At 37.5% G+C, this 18168-nt stretch overlaps 1 protein-coding gene across 1 annotated transcript in view; it reads left to right on the forward strand.

Moving 5' to 3' along the window:
* Window positions 1–18168, forward strand: part of MCM8 (minichromosome maintenance 8 homologous recombination repair factor) — a 929462-nt gene that overhangs the window by 194818 nt on the left and 716476 nt on the right. The gene's annotated exons all lie outside the window — the stretch shown is intronic.

Genomic DNA, 18168 nt, shown 5'->3' on the forward strand with positions numbered 1-18168 from the left:
CAATACAGAGCCACCAATCTTTTCTCATCCTTTATTAAGGCAGTACCTCAGAGGGGCCAAAAAATTAAGGCCTCCAAGGAGATCACCAATACCTGCATGGGACCTTAATTATGTCTTGGAAAAACTCACCCTGCCTCCTTTTGAGCCAGCCGCTACAGCTGATATAAAGTTTTTATCTTGGAAAACAGCTCTGCTCCTAGCAATAACTTCTGCAAGATGAGTCTCAGAGCTACAGGCACTCAGGGCTGTGGAACCTTTTATCATTTTTTATGCAGACAGGGTTTCTTTGAGGACAAACCCGCCATTTATGCCTAAGGTAGTGTCCAGTGTGGCCCTTAACCAAACTATTCATCTGCCTACCTTCTATCCAAACCCACAGAATAAGGGGGAGAGAATTCTGCATTCTTTGGACATACACAGACAGCTACGCTTCTATTTGAACTGAACCAAAGCTTTCAGAAAGACGGAGCAATTACTAGTGGCATATGCTGCAGGATCACAAGGAAAGGCTATCTCAAAGTAGACTATTTCAAAGTGGATAGGCCACTGCATTTGTTTCTGCTATTCACAACATGGCAAGCTAGTACCTAAGGGCATTAGGCCACATTCAACCAGAGCAGCAGCCACTTCAGCAGCCTTCCTCAGGGGAGTACCAACCAAAGACATTTTAGAGGCTGATACTTGGAGTTCAGTGCACACCTTCACAAAGCGCTATCACTTACCACTCTACTCTAAATCCAGGGCAGGCTTTGCCACTGCAGTTCTGAAGGGCCTAATAGCTGCTCCTAATGCTATTTAGCTCCAGCCTCCCAACCTTAGCTTTGGGATTCAACCCAATTGTAATGACTGCAACAGTGAAACACGAAGAACATAGTACAGTTGTATACACTTACCATAAATGTAGATGTTCGAGTGTATTCACTGTTGCAGTCCAGGTTACCCACCCACCATCCCCCATTTCTTTGCTGGAACTTATCTGTACTTCTCTATTCTATACAACCTATGTGGTGTATTTGCTTGTAGATGAAGGCAAAATATATACTTTGGTGCATGCATGTTTTATTGACATATTTTTAGCCTACCCTGACATCTGGGGCAAGAAAAACTGAAGAAAATGGCATCGGCTGCATCTTTTATACCCCTGGCGCACTGACGTCAGGGAAGAGGCAACAGCAGCCGACGCCGGACCTAGACTTTGGAATTCAGGCCGACTGAGGGTAGCCTGCCAGCAGGATAACCCAATTGTAATGACTGCAACAGTGAATACATTCGAACATCTACATTTATGGTAAGTGTACACAACTGTACTTTTTATACTTGCTAAATGTTCAAGTAAGGTATGTCATGACATTATTTTTCTTTCTCTTTTTTGCTTTTTTCATTTCTATACTTTTTTTTGTTCATATACAAATTAAATAACCGTTTATGCTTTTTAGTATATTAGTATAACATTACTGGTTCATTGAGTGATATAATTGAACAGTAAGCTATCTTTGCTTTTATGACCTTAAGATGACATGCTTTATTTCAAATAATATATAGCCCTTTGCCCTGCTAAATGCTCTTCTGAGTTATTGCACAGGCATAGTCACTGCTTAGATTAATTTATCAAAACTGTTTTGGATACATGGGATAACATGGCATATCTATGATTTAGTATATATTAACTAGTTTCTTTAATATTCATGACATCTGATTGTTTCAGAATAAATATTGGTACCTGTGTGAACAAAAAGCTGTTTGCTGGCTTTTGACATAACATGGGTCTCTCTGACAGTTATATGCTTGTATGTTTTATGGCACAAGGTTTTTAAATGGTTACAAGTTATGTTTCCTGTAGAGTTTAATGTTAAAGTACTGTTTTCTCTCTCATTGGCAACGGACTTGCTCTATTCAACTTGAATCTGGCAGAGACATGATTTTTCCTGTATTTTTAGCAGTATGTATCTCTTGTATACTTAGCAGCAGTGGTTTATTGCTAGATGTGCATAGCTGTCTGAGTGTCTCTGTGATACTGATCGATCATGCTTGGTGTTACTTGTAAGTGCTTGCTTCAGAAAATGACTTTGTATTTAAAATAAGAATGATGACATGAATTTATGGACTGTTCTGCCTATTAATTATAAGCTTTAGCTGGGATCTGAAAGTTTTGATGTAATGGGAGAGGTGTGTTTTTAAATGCTTTTAAATGACTGTGTTTGGATGTTCGAAATTTGCCGGTTATATAGAGTTTAGTTTTGGGAAAGTTGTATTTTTTTGTGTGTTGTATGGTTTGTGATGTCCAGAGGTAATTTCTTGTGTATTGAATATTATTTTACTGTTTAGAAGTATCTGACAGTTAAACTTTGCATTTGTTACTGTAAATAAGCAGACTTTGTAATACAGTTAAAGTGAGGTCAGAAAACTGTACTGTGCAGCGTGCTGGGCAGGAAAATGTTAGTTTGAAATTTAAGAAGTGAAGCTTTCTTACTTAGCTTGTGACATCATGCATTATCTGCATGCAGATCAGATTACATTACATCTAATGTGTATATGCAAACCTAATTGTGAATGTCATGACTCTGATTGGTTAATATAGCATAGTAGGCTTCTCTTATAAGAATTATGAGCTACACTGTTTGCAAACATATTCACGGTTCCCTTTTGTTGTAGTGACTATATTTTGTGATCAAATATATACAGAAATTTTATTTTTTCTTGTAAACAGTTAATTATTGCCACTATTTCTAGTGAATATACTGGAGTTTTTTATAAATAGATCTTTATAAATAACTTTCCTATGCAGTTAGCAAGTGTTTAGTATAGGCTTATACATTTACAAGAAATGCTTATGACTAATGGTAATAACTGTAAGGATACTCAAACACCATACTAAATCCTAGCAAATATATGTGCGAATAATTTTGAACTATAACTACTTTGCATTTAATATGTTGATTTTCTTATTGTATCTTAGATATTCTTTATGATTCCGATGTCATGTTTTCAGTTATTATAAAGTCATGTTTTTTAGTATATTAGCACTTATGACAGGGAAAGAGCTCAGTAATATCTATGACTTGTGATAACACAACAAACAAGTTATGAGCTTCAGTATTACCTTATTATTATGGTAGATATTTACAACTATCTCTATCTTAATTCTGTTTTTGAGTCATTCACTTTTAAGACCTGTTATCCATAGTAAGTTTTATATAAATAATGGTTTTTACTAATTCTTGTCATATTAACTCATGCCAGTTAATTATTATTGATTTTAGTCAGTCATTTAAACATCTGCTATTCCAAAAGTTTAGGAGTTAATTAAGGACAAATATGTCTTTTGAAATATTTCTAAGAATCTATGTTAACATCTTTTGGGAATGACACACACACTCACTGTGTAAACACCCATTTCTTGTGAAGTTTTTATTTAGTGGGAGTTTGTCATGATAAGATTTATTCAGAGGGCAAGTAAATACAAATGCTAAATGATTCTTTGGTTTGCTCTGCCAATTTGAAGTTTTTATTAGAACTAATATAGATGACATGCTTGGGTATTTGGGTAATCATTTAGATTGTTAATAAAGCTAATGTTTCCTTAGTCTATGAAGCACTAAATTCAGATTATGTATGTCCTAATATGTCTCTTGCTTCCTTAGTAAATAATTACTGTATAAATGTTTAATGCTGCTAATAATAGTGTACGTAACTTATCTTTAAGAACCTAACTGGAATCAATATCTGATTAGTTGTTTATCACTACTGTTTTTCTCTTAATTTATAATATATTCTCCATTTTACTTTGTTTTCATGGGCTTGAACCAACAAAGGTTGATGGCTGGGGTAGGTAGTCTATCAGATTTAGTTTTGTGCTAGACTAGGAATGTATCTCATTCCATGTATAGGGTGTATTAAAGTTTATATCAGAGTGAAATATGCTATTTTTTATTTAACTGTTTTTCTAGTTTTAAAATGCCTGGCACAATTGTTTTAGCTTTCATGGGGAAAGTTATTTGGATTGAGATAAATAGAAATACAACAATTGATATTCTGTTGTCTATTCAGGAAGCGTATTATATATACAGGATTCTGTTAATACAAGTTCCTTTTTTATTTGTTATCTTTAAAGAATTCTGTTATGGATTTAACTTTGATATCCTTAAATACTAATGACTTAAACAACCCATATAAGAGAGCTAACCTACTAAGGTATCTTAAACTAAACAAGGCTCAAGTAGTTTTTCTCCAAGAGATGCACTTTAAAATAAATGACACATTTATGTGGGACCCTAAGGAATACACAATACTTGCTCAGTCTTCTTATAAAAATAAGACCAGAGGAGTAACAATTCTATGGAAAAAGACTTTCTTAAATCCCCAAATTATATACAGATATGTAGATAATGATGGACTCATGGCCTTAGTTATACCTAAGTTTAAGAATAGAATTTGGACCCTGGTTAATTTGTACTGGTTCTCAGGTATGGGGGTTGGACTAGCTAAGCAACACTTAGACTTTATTACAACTACTTCTAAAGGTAATATTATACTAGAAGGTGATTTCAACTGTATCACAGATACTATAGAAACTACCAATAGGAAATCTAGACTATTGTCCTCAGCAAAACATTTAAAAAATGGACAGAAATGTTTAAATTAAAAGACGCCTTTAATGCTTTGGGACCAAATTCTTTACTATTCTCACACCAAGACTATAGACACGGTACCCAAACTAGAATAGATAAAATTTATATCTCACAAGATCTTTATTCTAAAATCTTGAATTTTTCAATACAACCTTGTCTCTTTTCATGTCATAATTCCCTGTTGTTAACAGTACACTTGGATTTCAATCAATTAGTTATTACTTCAAGGATTCCTTCATATATCACAAAAATTAAAGACGTTAAATCTTGGATAACTTCTGAACTTCCGCTTTTCTTAGAGATTAATTATAAACTTGAAGCAAACACAATTATGGTTTGGGATTCTCTTAAGGCCTATTTATATGGTAAATCCATTAGCTGGTACAACAATAAAATTAAGAATGAGACTCAGAGTTACAGCAACTCCAAAATCAAATATTATCTCTTAAATCTAATAAGAACTTAATTGCTACAGATAATAATAAGAAAATAGACGAAGCAAATAAGAAATACAATGAAATATTACCCCCTAAAACTAATTTAGCTATGGAAAAACTGAAATTAAATTCTTATGCCACCTCTCCTAAGCATTTTCATAACCTATCTATGAAAGTTAAGATACAATCAAAAATTAATAACATTGATAGTATATTTTATGAAGGGAAAAGGAAAAAAATCTCAGACACAGGGGACATTATAGAGGCTTGTAATTATCGTTATGCAGCACATCATAAAGATAAAATAAGTACAAATGAATGTGAGAAGTTAGAGAATATAGTTTCCAACATAAGAATTACTGAGGAACTAGATCTACAAAAAACTATTTCTCAAAAGGAAATTATAGATGGGATTAAAGGAAGTAAGTCTAATAAAGCACCTGGAATAGATGGCTTAATTATCGAAATTTATAGATTGTTCCCTTCTTCTATAATCTTTCTCTTACACAAAACCTTTCTTGAAGTTCAAACATTAGCAAATATTCCTCCTTCTTGGAGATATTCTCTAATTTCCCCTATATTAAAAGAGAATAAGGACCCTAATCATTGCAACTCATATAGACCAATTTCTTTGTTGAATAATGATTATAAACTATTTGTCAGTTGTGGTCAATAGATTGCAAATACCCATATCTAAAATAATTAATGAAGACCAAACTGGTTTCATACATAACAGGCATACTTAGGATAATATTAAAAGAGTATTAACACTGATAGATTACCTCAACAGAGGAAACCATAAAGCATTGATAATAGGTCTAGATATTCAAAAGGCCTTTGACTCCTTAAATTGGGGTTATTTAAAGTCTTACAGTTATTTGATTTTCCCCCCTTTTTTATAACGATGACAAAGAAAATCTATGAAAATAATCTAGCATATGTCAAATTAGGTCCCTTTACTTCTAAAGCAATCCAAATCACTAGAGGTACTAGACAAGGCTGTCCCATGTCCCCTATCCTGTTTGCTCTGGCCATAGAAATACTTGCCATTTTAATACGTAATAACCCAAAGATAAGAGGTATAAATATATATGACCAATATATTTCTAAAATAATGATGTTTGCTGATGATGTCTTACTTACCGTACCCAACTCTAAGGAAGTGTTAGGTGAATTGGATATAGTAACAACAAATTTCCAAAAATCTCAGGACTCTCCTTCAACAAATCTAAATCAAAATATTTATTATTAAATAAAAAAAGAACATACAGGTTCCAGTTAATCATATTATTGGAAACCAAGTGTCAACTCTAGACTATTTAGGAATAGTCCTAGGTAAGAATATAGAGGAAACCTTACAGCTTAACTATGCTAAAATCATAGACTTAATCAAGACATTAATAAGTGAATGAAATAATTTGTTTATAACATTTGATGATAGGTTACAACTGATTAAAATGGTTTTGTTACCCAAAATATTATATATAGCACAAGCCCTTATACTTCCACCAGGAAAGAAAATCGTTAAAGAAATCACTTCAACTCTGATGAAATTCCTATGGTACCCCAAAAGAAATAGAGTGGCATATTCTCATCACATCAGAAAATGGGAAGGGGGGGGGGTTAAAATTCCCAGAGACTGAAACTTATATAAAGGCATCTATAATTAAAATAGTGATGAATTGGATAAATCATAGATACTCTTCCAAATGGAAACAGTTGCATTCCATTATACTAATGATTGAAAATTAATCAAAAACTGCTTTGGTAACTGACAAGAATAACAAGATATGGCACTATTTAAGTTTAAATTTACAGCTTAGTACAACAAAATTAACTAAACTAACACTAATAAACAATAAAACTGTGGCATAGATGTTTAATACCATGTACTATTACAAGGGATTTTCCTGATAAAACACATAGAGGGATTTTTGATTTATGGGAAAATAGTCACCTATTTTGTTGGTTGCAATGTATTGAAAACCAACAAGCTTTGAACACACAAAGTATATTGTCAACCTATGGCCTATCCCCTAATGACTGGTTGGTTCTTCAGAGTGTCACAGCATACACTAAGGATCTCTGTAGAATAATACATAACTCATCCTTCACAACCATACCAAAATTTATAAACTGGATTTTTGGAATTCTATATAATATCAATTTTAAGAATGAATTATCATATCTATATAACACTTTAATTGTCTATAAGACAGCTCCTAAAGATTCTTACTGGCAATACCTAACTAAAGCATTTCAAGTATCATTATCAATGGAAGATAAAACAAAAATTTTAGTTTCAGTTAAACTAACTTCTTATTCACAATTCTGGAGGATTTTTCATTGGAAACACAGATCCTTTTTGACACCTGAGAAACTCTCAAAAATGAATCCTTCAAACAGCAAGTTATGTTGGAGATGTCATATGTCCACTAATGCTGACTGGTCTCATTTTTTATGACTGTACTAATATTAAACCATATTGGAATGAGATTAACAAATTTCTTCACGCTATCTATACTGGTATATTTGTTTTGACAAAGTCTTTAATTTTATTGAATGTTATTAATAGTAATAATATGAAGAAATATGACCTGTATTTGTTGTGGACAATGCTAGCAATAGCCAGAAAATGTATAACTAGAAGATGGAACTCTAATGTAGCACCCACAATGGAGGAATTCCTATCATCACTGAAGAAATGCATACTGATGGAAAAAAGAACTAAAGAGTTAAGAACATTTCCTAAGCCATTGGTTAATAGTCTGTGGAGGAAAATTTTGAATTTGATTGATACCCTACAGATGGAACCAAACTCTTCCTAACTATCATAGTTTATATATTAACTTATTATTTAACTACAAATGTTTTTATCTGAATCATTGTGGTCAGGCTGAATGTAAATACTGTAAATAGTTATTGAATGTTATGAATGTATTAAATTATTGTTTTATTTCATCAAAATAAAAATCATTTGAGTAAAAGAAAATAGAATTAGTATCTAAGCCCTTGAAAAATGCACCAGAAGAAGCCACAGCTCTACTACAGTGATCCTTAACTGAAGAAGAAAGGCTCTTGCCATGAAGAGTGTAACAAAAGGAAATAGCCTTAGAAATTCAAGAATAAATAAGTTGCTTGGATGCAGCTAATCCCAAAGATCTAGGATGAAAAGAAACAAACAATTGATCAGATTAATAGCCTTTGTCTTATCCAAAGAAACCCTGAGTTGCCTATGCACATCCAAAGTATGCAGCACCCTCTCACTGTCAGATTGTGGAGAGGAGAAAAAAGTAGACAGATTAATAGACTGATTAAGTCATAGTCCATTAACCACCTTAGGCATAAAAAAAGGATTAGTGCACAAGGGCACCCTGTCCTCATAAAAGATCAGAAAAGGAGGACAAGCCATAAGGGCTTGCAACTCAGACACCCCTCTGGCAGAAGTAAGAGCTAACAAAAAACAGTCTTCCAAGGACAATGCTGCAAGGAAGCTGAAGCAGCAGGCTCGAAAGGAACCTGAATCAACTTCTTCAAAACAAAACTTAGATCACAGGGAGGAGGAACAGGCTTCCTGGGAGGTCTAATATTAAGGATAGCTTTAAGAAATTATTTAATCTCAAATCTAGAACCTAAAGGAGGAAATAAAGGCATACAAGCAGAGATAGCTGATAAGTGGGCCTTAATAGAAGAATAGGCCAAACCAGCATTGAACAACTAACACAGTTAAGAGGGAACCAAAGGAACATCCATAGGTAAGTGGGTCCAGCTTACGAGAGAGAAACCAAATAGAAAACCTCTTCCATTTGGATAAGGAATTCCTAGTAGTAGGTTTCCTGGCCTCCTGCAGTACTTGCACCACGTCCTCAGGAAAAAAGGTGTCTATGAGGAATCAAAATCTTATTACCCACAGTGTCAGTCGAAGTGTGGGCAGGTGGGGATGGATGAAAGATCCCTTGTCTTGTGTGATTAGATCCACCCTGTGAGGTAACTTGTGGTGATTGCCCCTGGCTAGATGCAGAAGTAGAGGGAACAATGCTGTCGCGACCAAAAAGGAATCACCAACATAATATTTGGAGCATCCTGTTTAAGTCATGAAAAGAACATTTGGAATGAGGGGAGGGGAATGCATAAACAAACATACCCTTCTAAAAAAATGAGAGGATGTCCACCTTCCACACCAGGGGATCTGGGACTCTGGCACAAAACAGAGCTGTTGTGTGTTCAGAGGGGAGACAAAAATATCCACTTAAGTACTCCACTGGTGGATAATGTCAAGAAACACATCCCTGTGAGGCATCCATTCGTGAGACTGAGTTAAGAACCTGTTCAGACTCTGACACAATGTTCTGACTGGAAGGGATATAAACTGCTTGAAAATTTGATTAATACTTGACAACCAGATCTCATACCAGAAGTGCCAACCAACAGAGAATGTAAGATGATCTTCCTCCCCATTTGTTGCTATACCACATCACTGTGGTATTGTCTGTAAATACCTTGACAGGTCCTGGAGAGAAAAGAGGATGAGAGGCCTGAAGAGCCAGCAGAAGAGCTCTCATCTCTTTGACATTGATATGCTCCTTCTGCTGACAACGCAGCCACATCCCTGTACGTTTATAGAGCCAAATGTTACACCCTCCATCCCATGTCTGTAGCATTTGTGAACATTTCCTGAAAGGGAAGAGGGGGATAAAAAGAGATCCCTGGATTCGGCGACAACTGCTGAATCCACCAGTGAAGTTTCTGCCTGAGACAAGGAAGAAGAGGAACTACAAAGTCTAGATGATTTGCATGTTGAAGCCACACTGACTTCAGAAACCACTAAAACTTTCTGATATGAAGTTTGGATAGAGGTAGCGTCAAAATGGTGGATGCTATGAAACCCAGTGCTCTCAGAAACTCACTGGCAGAAATGGAAGCCAGAGAAATAAGAATGTGAAAGAAAGAAATGAGAGTTAAGGCTGAGAACTGCCCATAAAAGGAGGATGGGATTTCCACACCTTGAAGTACCCCTGATGAATGATAGAACCCAAGAATCCTGAGTGATCTGAAGCCAAACCGGAAGAGAAACAGAAAGGCAAGGAGAAAGAAGAATGTGACTGGAAAGAGATGTATAGTCATACAGCACCTGGTTTATCAGGAAAAGAAGGCTTTGGAATCCCTGAAAACTGAAGGAACTTAAACCAGCAGCTGCTTACACAAACAAAAGTTTAGTATCCAGAGGAGCACCCGTCAGCTTAGCCTTAATATCATCAGGAAGAGGTTGAAGCCTGAGCCAAGAATACCTTCTCATCACTGAATCAAAAACAGCAGCCCGAGGAAGAGGCATCTGCCACATCATAACTACATTGGATAGAATGACAAACAACTTGAGAGGAAGTCCCTGGCAAGAAAAGAGCAGAAGTTTTACCCTCTGAATCAGAAATAATTTGACAGGTCTGAGAAAGAAGAGCCAACACATACCTAGACATATGGGTCTGATAAGTAGGGTCTATATTACATATCCGTACGCTTAAATGTTCGTATTGCTAAAGATTGACCTTTAGTGATCGAACATTTAAATGTTCAAATATGAATAAAAATTAAAATCAAAACAAAAAAAAAACTAAAGGATGTAAGCAGGGTGGCAAGCCCCACTGCACCCCCCCCCGCACCCCCTGCTACTTAAATATACCAACTCCAAGATCTCACTACAATGTAGAGAATGGGAAATTTCCAGTTTCTGCACTGTAGCGCACTGAAGTGTGATCTCGGAATTGGTATATTTAAGTAGCGGGGGCTGTGGGGGTGCAGAGGGGCTTGCCCTCTCCTTTTTTTTTTTTTAATTTTATTTTATTACATATTCGAACATTTGAATGTTCAATCGCTAAAAGTCGATCTTTAGCGATTCAAACATTTAAGCGTTTGGATATGTAATATAGACCCGATAATTAATGGTCCTAAAAGCTAGGGTAGCAAAAGTGTAAACCTTCTTATCCAGCCTTTCCATGGTTCTGCTGTCCTTGTCAGAAGGCAATAACTTGGATGAAGGAAGCAATTGAGATGGCTTATCAGAGGTTACCGACACCACAGAGGGGTCAGCAGCAGGACATTAATACAACAAATAACAATCTTCAGGTATCCTATAAAACCTATCGGGCTTCTTGGGAGCAGGGGTAGAGAATCAGGTGCATGAGAGGCACTGGAAAAAGCATTCAGCAAAGCAGCCAAAAGAGGAGGAATAGCCGCAGGTTTAGCAGATTCCAAATGCAGCAAGTTCGTACTGCTTATTGATATCAGAGACTTGAGCACAATCCCCCTTAAAAAAAAATTCCATCATCCTAGAGAGCATCTCCCAAAAAAAAATTTCCTCAAAAGGAACATCAGGACTAATAGATTCCTCCTCCTCTGACTCATAGTCCAAAGGAAAAGGAATATGAGTAGAATAAGTCAGGGATTTGTCATCAGAATCCATCTCTTCCTCAGAAGAATTCTGTTCTCTAGGCCTTTTGAGGGGAATAGAGGACCAAGGAGGAGCAGGAACAGAAACACTCCTCATGACATTAAAGCAGTAAATACCCCCAAGTAAAGTCCTGTCACTCACTTTGTGGATCCCTAGGAGCAGAAGAAACATATATATATATTTTTTTTTAAATGGAATGATCCTCCTATAAAACTGAGAAGGCTCAGACCCAGGATGGCAGTCGAGAATCATAGTAGGAACTTCTTCCGCAACTAAAATCTGAGGAACTCCCCTAGGCCCCTCAGAAAAAAAATCAACCATGGTTCCCTGAATGTCTGAAACGGAAGTCTGCAAAGCCTCTTCAGATGTGCTGCCAGCTGGATCCTCACCGGCCTCCAACCCGGTCAGGGCAGAGAAATCTGACAACATAGCCGGTGAGCCTCCAGGTTCGTAATGACCTCGGCAGAAACACCTGGCAGAGGCTGGACAGTGGAAGATTCTGGTCATACTTTTCACCTTCATCTTCCACAATGGCTAAACCTCGGGACGGGAGATTTCTTTCATTGTATCTTTAGAGAGAAGTTTAAGACACTGATTCTCAAGATACAAGGAAAGAGAAGACAGCCTATTGAAAAGAGTTTTTGGGACAAACACCTGACAAATCAAACAACACGTACGGTTGTGAGAAGCTCCTAGGCAAAAAGACACTTATTGTAGTGATTATTATGGGGAATCTGTCTTCCCCACTGGCATTTACTGTTCCTGGAGGATATTAACCCCAAAGAGCACAGAATAAGGCAAGAAAAAAGAAAAATCCGAAAATGGGCACTTATCTACAGCTTGCTAGGATTTGAGAAAACAGGTGTAGGCGTAACCTGTGGCATGAAAATTCATACAACTGGCAAAAATGGAAGTAGGCAAACAGACCAATGGTAAAAAGCCACATTCAGACTGGCAGCAAAGAAGTTTTGTAGATAGTATGCCTGAACCTTTATGACCTGCGTTATGCAAGGAGCGTTTGGCTAACGTTCGGCATACCTTAAAGCAACAGTAGGCTTTGGTAGACTGGCTGGATGGCAGGGAATCCCATCTATGAAGAATACTGCAGCAGTGAATGTAAGGACATCAATTAATACTTTGAGTGTGCCTTTTACATCCCAAATGGGATCCCAGTTTTGTTTTTACATTCCTTGACAAAATAGCCATTCAGTCCTACTTATTCGGTTTATTTAGTGTCATTTTATGGGAAGACCTTTCTTCTGATAAGAAAAGGTCCAAATTTGTTTAAACCTTACTCAGTCCTTCATAAAGATAGTGTGGTTCTTAATACCAATCTTTTTTGTACACTTGTAGTTGTATTGGGCATTGCACATTGCACTGAACCAAAATATTTGGCTTCTGTCCTTTTTTTTTTTTTTTTTTTAACTTTCTTATGCTAAGACAGTTTTTGTACATGATGATAGATTCTGAATTATAGCAGATTGCATTCCTTACCAGAACTAGAGATATCATAAAATTAGATCAAGTTTATTGTGAAAGATATTGTGAAACTGTCATTAAAATAAATGAATAAAACGTTGACACACAGAATAATCCATTTGAATAATGAATTATTTTGGGCTCCAAACCTGTTATTTTATATTAGGAAGATTTGTAGTCTGTGGTGTTGTGACATTACTGTGTAGACACTTTTATTAATTACTAGAGCATCTAGTTTGGGCATAGCTGAGCATTGGTCATCAAGTTCCTTGTCTTATTGACTTAATCAGTATTTAAATTTACCTCACTCCTCCCTAGTAGATCACTAGCTGGTCATATGCAATTCTGACTCTCTCTGTGGCCACTCTGGTTGAGATGAGTATTCTGAGGAATTGTAGCAATTGCCTTATTTACACTGACAACCGAAAACTAATCCTCTAGAGGTTGTCAGTGACACTTGCACTATGCCTACTGCACAGGGTGAAGACTCTACACATAAAACTACTTACGCTGAGGCATTTATGGTAGCCTTCCTAAAACACTACGACCTCCTGCACAATACAGTCAAAGAAATGGTCCTCAGCCTTCATGTAAACACTCCGTTAAACACCACTTAGAGCTACACATAGTAACACTGTATCTAATTCATGTACTGCTAAGCCTTTAAGGAAAACCAGTACACAGCCAAATTTCCTGTTCATTGGTAATTCTATAGTAAGGCACACTGATGTCTCCCTCACCAAACTAAGGAGAGAGTTGCAATTAACTGCTTTCCCGGGGCCAGAATTCATCAAGTCATGCAGGCACTCAGGTCATTGAACCACAGATACTAGTATGACTCTGTCATCATCCATGTTGGTGTTAATGACCTGAGACACACCTCCCTTGACTACATGAAGCAAGACATGATCAAGCTCACTGACTGTGTGTCTCAGGCAGGTATGAGCCTAGCACTGAGCAGCATACTACCTTCTCCAAGGATGATGCCACATTACCAACAAGCAATTATTGATTTTGACAATTGGCTTAGCTTTTGGTGTCATTCCATGGGGCACTATTATTTGACATCCTGGGAGGACGTGGTTGACAGACCACGCTGCTTTGCCAGGGATGGTCTACACTTATCCCCTCTCAGCTTTCAGATATTCACAAAGATCTTTTCCACCCCATAGTGTCATTTTTAAGCAGTTCCAAACTGATAAACCTACAAACTTAACTGAACCTATGTAGGAATAGCTGAATGTGGTACTGCTCAATGCAAGAAGTCTTAACAAAAACTCCATTACCTGCAAGCCTTTCTCTCCCTGGAGAGTGCAGACATCTGTGTAATAATGGAGACATGGTTTGAAGTTGCAGAGAGTACTCCAGCAATGCAATGTTATAATGCCTTTCACACCTTTAGCCCAGCTACTGTACAGGAGGGAAATAAAGGTGGAGGAGTCTCAGTCTATATTAAAACCAACCTCACATCCAGACTAGTTAAAGTGTATGATCCACTGGAACTCATACATCTGCAACTCACTATAAACAGGGTTTCATACCATATCCTTGCAACCTATAGGTCCCCCTCCATGTCCCAGGAAACCCATACTACCTCTCTAAATGTACTAAAGTCCCTCACCGTTCATCTCAGTACAATATTCATGGGGGATCTCAACTACCTCTCTATAGATTGGGAATCCTTTACCACTTCTAATGCACAAGACCAGTGATTCCTAAACTTTAATACCAACATCCTGGAACAGTTGGTCCATTCTTGTACTGGAGGTACAGACATCCTTGACCGTGTACTTAGGAATATGAGGGGGGAGATGTTCCTCACCCAATTTAATGTCTTCACTTGTCAGATCTGACCATAAGGCAGTATTACTTGAAATAAAAATTACATTTGGGAATCCATTGAAACCTTTAGGAAGTATTCCAAGGTTAACCTCTATCTACTAACCAACACACCTTGGTTAAATTGCAAGCACCCCCAAACCCAGTAAACACCATATCATATGCTGAGCTATTTACAAAAACTCTGTGTGGCCATATTGATAGCTGTATAGAGCAAGCTGTGCCCACTCATATTAAGAATAAGATAAACTCAAAAGACAAGTCACCCTGGTGGAATCACAGTATCAATCAGTTATATAACAAATGAAAAAAAAATCTTGGCCAAGTGCAGGAGGAACAAAGTCATACATTCTAAAAGCCCCCTGACCAATCTAAATAGGCAGCTAAGAGGATTAATTAATACTTTACAGGCTAAATTTAAAGAAAAAAATGTGGCATCACCCACACTGAACCAGAGGCCACTGCCAACCATTTGACTGACAGGTTCAGCTCAAATTTCTCTCCCTACACCTCCCTGATAGTCCAGAGGAAATACCACATACCACATTCCCCCAACCATTACTAGGGAATAGGTCACAATGCAGTTTCCAAGGCCAGAAACACTGCTTTGATGGGCCCCGATAACATCCCAGAATATTTAATAAATAGCATGAAACATGGCCTCTCTGGTCCACTTGAATCAGTTTTCAACTGGAGCATGCAGTCAGGCTTTGTGCCTAAGGGATGGAAGATGGCTGCAGCATCCCCCTGTACAAAGGAGGTCCATCCACTGATCTGGGTAACTACAGGCCCATAAGTCTTACCAGCCTCATATGTGAGGCCATAGAAAGAATCATCATGGACATGGGTAACCTCCAGATGCTGGACCCATCACAGTTTGGCATTGTTAAAGGAAGGTCATGCCTATTAAATCTGGTGGACCTTTTTGAAAGGGTCACCAAAGCACTGAATGAAGGTAAGGCTTATGCACACAGCATACCTTGACATTACCAAGGCTTTTGATACAATATCCCACTTGGGCATTACAGACAAGTGCAGTAATTAGATATAAACCCTTTTATCGCTCACTGGATAGCCAAATGGCTCACTTATAGGACCCAGGAGGTCAAAATAGGTGAAGCCATCTGCACCAAGAGGCCAATAACTAGTGGAGTCCCCCATGGTTCGGTACTGGGCCTGCTCCTTTTTGCCATCTATTTCTCTGAAATGGAAAAAATACTCAAGGTTTATGGGTGACTAAGTTTGCAGATGATTGCAAGCTGGGGGTTAACATTGACTCCGCCACAGCCACTTGCATTCTTCAAAAAGCTCTGATCTACAAATGGTGCCAAAGCTGTAGTCTTAAACTCAATGTTAAGAAATGCATAATTGTACTCTTTGAGACGTCAGCCATCCCGGCCAATTACTATGTTGATAATATGCCCCTAAGAGTTGATCCAGTGATCAGAGATCTGAGTATGCAAGTATACAGTAGCCTTACCTTCGACCACCATGTGGCCACAGTGGTGAGGAAATCTTTTTATGTTGCTCAGCTTATCCCTCTGTACTCTGCCCTTATCAGACCAGTCATTGAGTGCAGTGCTCCTTTCATGTATACCTGACCAGGCACGTGCAGCAACTAGAGCGACCTCAGAGGTGCCTTACAAAAAGAATACAAGGTGTAACAAACCTGCCTTATGCAGAGTGCCTTAAAGCCCTTTCCCTCTACTAAGTCTCATATAGATTTCTGAAGGATAATCTTTGCCTGGCTTACAAGCGGCATCCACAAACCACACATTTATGAATCTCCTACATATTTGTAAGTCAAAAATTACCAAAAACACAAGGTCTAGGGACCTGAATTTTGTCTGTGATAAAAACAGAACATGCTGGAGAGACAGATGTGTCCCAGAAACTGCCTGTCCTCTGGAATAGGCTTCCCATCCATGTGAAGCTGAATTCTTCTATTACCCAGTTTAAACACAACCTAGACCAGTGGATGGGGATTACGAAATTTACACCAGGCTTGACACCCATGTATAGCCAGAGGTAGCTTATTAATGCCTGGCCCTCAATGTCCTGTTTGGATACAAGACATCATTATTCTTTTGGGAAAACTTGGCTATGCTTAGAAATGCCCTGGATTGTTAGCCTAGTAACAATCTATGAATAAGTTCAGGTAATGAACCAAGATCAGGTATTTCACCACTCCCTGACCATGTGTCTGTCAGTGAATCCGTTGTTAATCCTCTGACTATTAAAGCTTCTGTAAAATGCCATCACTATATTGCTAAGAAAAAAGAAGGTGGAATTGGTTGATCTGAGTAAGAAAGAATGAATCTTCTGGTGGTTAAAGATGCCAGCACAAGTAACGTATATGTAGAATAATTGTGATTGTTTAGAATAAATAGCCATATTTATGGTTATAACTCATGAATATGCATTAGGAAAGTTGAACATGTTGATCTGTTTTTCATACCTCCATACATTAACAAAAGAGTACTTCTGGCACATGGATCCAAGGGCCTTTTAAACTGCAGCCATACTGGCAATGGATTGAATCACTTGTCTTTTGGCCAATAATTTCAATGTTTTTGGGTAATGTTGTATACCATTCATAAGAAGTTCAAGTACTAAACAACTAAACAAGTCTTCAGCTGTATATGGTTTTGAAAGAGCTTTTGACTATTTTGTGGTAATACTATTTAGTATAATTAGAAGTTGTTATTAAGTATGCAATCCTCTGTAAAAGACTGACAGTCATTTAAGTGAAGGGAATGGAATCTGATAGATTTTTGTATGCATTTTCTCCATGCTACTTGTCAGCCTGCTGTGATTGAGTGACCCTTTTGTTCACTTTAGGACAAGAGATGATCATGTGAGGCATTCAGGTAGCTGTCTGGATTTTCATGTCAGTGGCTTAAATTTCCATCCCCTTGTGGTTGACGTGTGTTCACTTGTGCAAAGATATGTTATGCCATCCCTCATCCACAGTGTAGTGTTAAGCCTTGCATGTGGGTCATGGAAGGTTAGTGCATAGTGTAGCTTGACAGAGCCAAGTAATTGTCCTCAGTGCTGCACTTTGTACTTATATTTCAGTGTAGGTGTCAAAGTCACAACATACTTGGCTCATCTGTCTCCATCCCTCCTCCCCAGGATGGGACATAAGCTGCTCACTCCCACCCTGCCTGCTTGGCATCCTCAGGCTGACTCTTTTAGATTGATGCTACATTTCTTGTTGTGTTTTTGGAGTACCTGTGAAAGTGCTGATGCTCAGGAAAGTTTGTAACAGGTTCGTACAAAGCGTAGAGATGTTAGAATTCTATACACACCCACAAAATAATATCTATGTATAGAACAT

This window comes from Protopterus annectens, chromosome 1.part2 (genome assembly GCF_019279795.1).
Source record: "Protopterus annectens isolate FY-2018-M chromosome 1.part2, PAN1.0, whole genome shotgun sequence".
NCBI classification, from domain to species: domain Eukaryota; kingdom Metazoa; phylum Chordata; order Ceratodontiformes; family Protopteridae; genus Protopterus; species Protopterus annectens.